Genomic DNA, 2,898 nt, shown 5'->3' with positions numbered 1-2,898 from the left:
ACTGTCGGACAGACAAGTAGGACTTACACTGTCTGAGAGAGTAGGACACTACACTGTCTGAGAGCAGGTAGGACATACACTGTTGAGAGCAGTAGGGACTACACTGTCTGAGAGGCAGGTAGGAACATTACACTGTCTAGAGCAGTAGGACATTACACTGTCTAGAGCAGTCAGGACTTACACTGTCTGAGAGCAGTAAGGACATTACACTGCTGAGAGCAGTAGGACATTACACTGTCTAAGAGCAGTAGACATTACACTGTCTGAGAGCAGTAGGACATTACACTGTCTGAGAGCAAGAGAACATACCTGCTCTAGAGCCAGTAGACAGTTACACATTCTTAAGAGCAGTAGACATTACACTGTAACTAGGAAGCAGTAGGACATACACTGTCTGAGAGCAGTAGACATACACTGTCTAGAGCAGTAGGACATTAACACTTTACTGAGAGCGGTAGGACAATACACTGTCTGAGAAGCAGTAGACATTACACTGTCTAGAGTACGCGGTAGGACAGACACTGTCTGAGAGCAGTAGGACTAACTGTCTGAGAGCAGTAGAACATTACACTGTCTGAGAGCAGTAGGACATACACTGTCTAAGAGCAGTAGACATTACACTGTCAAGAGCAGTAAGGACATTACACCTGTCTGAAGAGCAGTAAGCAGTAGGACATTACACTGTCTAAGAGCAGTAGGACATTACACTGTCTAAGAGCAGTAGGACATTACACTGTCTAAGAGCAGTAGGACATTACAATGTCTAAGAGCAGTAGGACTTACACTGTCTAAGAGCAGTAGGACATTACACTGTCTAAGAGCAGTAGGACATTACACTGTCTAAGAGCAGTAGTACTTACACTTGAACCACAGTTGCCTCTCCCCAAGATGCTTCTGTTTATTCAGTTGCACATCGAACATTCAATTCAGAAAACCATTTCTAATAGCTTCCATTCTCTACTCTCCTACTCCGGCAGAGCTCCAGTTTCCCTTTTCACCAATCCTGTTTAGTGCCACAGGTGTCTGGAGTTGACTTTGGAAACCCTTGACTGTAAACCATTGACAGCACAGGAGGCGTGGAGAGCCCAGCCTCCCTACAGAGTAGTTGTAGTGAGTGAGGGGACCAGGAACAGCTGGTAGTAAACCAGTCTGCTCTATCGAAGCCTGCAAGAACATTCCTTTCTGAGTTCAACAGGAGAGAGGGCCCTTTCCATTGCCCCTGGATGTCCCAGTGCAGGGTAGAGCATGCACAGGGAGGGACACTGAGGTACTGTGGAACAGCATTAGCACACGGCTCAGTCTAATGTATTAGGAGGTGGCTGGATATAGTGCTGTTCTTCAAAACAATTCAGTTAATAGTCAGAGATCAGAGGAGCCAGAGGTGGTATAATATAGTATAACATACTTAGGGTTTAATGGTCAAAAGAGATAAATATAACAAAACAAAAAAACAACTTTGGATTATATGTTTTTGTGCTAAATCATCTGTCTGATTCAGTCAAAATATTAGCTCTGGGTAATTTGATGATTGATGGATGGAGAATACATTTCCTGCAGCATGGTTTCTTGATCAACAGAGACACTACAGGAGCAATAAACATGGAACAGTTAAGTGTTAAGGAATATTTTATTACTAAGTACAATACAGAAAATGAGTGGTCCGAAAAGAAAATGTGTATTTTGTGCCCTTGTCATCACGCCAGGCAGAGAGAGAGAGTAACATTAAGAAGAGGATTATCATGACACAATCATTCTAGGCTCAATGGGACACACTCATTGTAATCTTCAGCTGGAGATCATGAACAGGGTCTTTATGAAGGCTTTAAAGTGCAAAGAGTGTTCCTCTTTAGGGATGACAATGCACGCTCACAATGACTTTCTCAAGTATATAGCTCTATAGCTCTGTGCATCCTGGAATCAAGTTGAATAGGAAGAACAGAGTATAAAACAAACATCCATATTGTCTTTTCCATGATAATGTGCATTCAAGCTTATGAGGCCCGGCTGGTGAGAACCCCCCCAAAGTTGCCTTCAAAAGAAAAATCCACATGCATCTTCGATCAGAATATGTTTTTCCAGTTATGAAAATAATCGAACCCCAAAATTCCCCAAAACTTGACTGACTGACACCACGTGATGATGAAGATGGGTTAACATGGTGAGACAGAGCAGCAGGAGAGTGTCCAATATGCTGTAGTAGAAGAAGTGGTCCAGTATGCTGTACCTGTTTCCAGTAGGTCCAGTATGCTGTACCTGTTTCTAGTATGTGTCCAGTATGCTGTACCTGTTTCTAGTATGTGTCCAGTATACTGTACCTGTTTCCAGTATGCTGTACCTGTTTCTAGTATGTGTCCAGTATGCTGTACCTGTTTCCAGTATGCTGTACCTGTTTCTAGTATGTGTCGCAGTAATGCTGTACCTGTTTCCAGTATGCTGTCCTGTTTTCTAGTATGTGTCCAGTATGCTGTACCTGTTTCCAAGTAGGCTGTACCATGTTTTTCTAGTATGTGTCCAGTAGCTGTACCTGTTTCTTAGTATGTGTCAGTATGCTGTACCTGTTTCTAGTATGTGTTCAGATGCTGTACCTGTTTCTAGTATGTGTCCAGTATGCTGTAACTGTTTTCATTAGCTGTATGTTCTAGTATGTGTCCACATGCTGTACCCGTTTCTAGTATGTGTCCAGTATGCTGTACTCTGTTTCCAGTATGTTCAGTATGCTGTACCGTTCTAGTATGTGTCAGTATGCTGTACCTGTTTCTAGTAGTGTCCAGTATGCTGTACCTTGTTTCTAAGTATGTGTCAGTATGCGTACGTAGGTCTTATGGAGTTTACCAGGTCTCTACCCCTCACCCTCTCACTTTCCCTGTGTGGAGAGCCTGTTGAGGCAGGCTGACGGAA

General features: G+C 43.1%; 1 protein-coding gene and 1 long non-coding RNA gene across 4 annotated transcripts in view; both read right to left on the bottom strand.

Annotated features, from left to right (window-relative positions):
• The window catches only part of LOC111969515 (leucine-rich repeat-containing protein 49), a 90,530-nt gene that overhangs the window by 28,334 nt on the left and 59,298 nt on the right, over positions 1-2,898 (bottom strand). The gene's annotated exons all lie outside the window — the stretch shown is intronic.
• Positions 1,609-2,694, bottom strand: LOC111969519 (uncharacterized). 2 transcript variants are annotated; one of them, XR_011480510.1, is made up of 2 exons: positions 2,663-2,694; positions 1,609-2,386 (listed from the first exon to the last, which is right to left on the bottom strand). It is a non-coding gene; the product is annotated as an uncharacterized lncRNA (long non-coding RNA). The 2 variants fall into 2 exon arrangements; XR_011480509.1 differs by lacking the exon at positions 2,663-2,694 and adding an exon at positions 2,586-2,633.

The sequence above is a fragment of the Salvelinus sp. IW2-2015 genome, linkage group LG10, assembly GCF_002910315.2.
Source record: "Salvelinus sp. IW2-2015 linkage group LG10, ASM291031v2, whole genome shotgun sequence".
NCBI lineage: Eukaryota > Metazoa > Chordata > Actinopteri > Salmoniformes > Salmonidae > Salvelinus > Salvelinus sp. IW2-2015.
The sequence above is the reverse complement of the archived record's forward strand: the minus strand, read 5'-3'. Positions and strand labels throughout refer to the sequence as shown.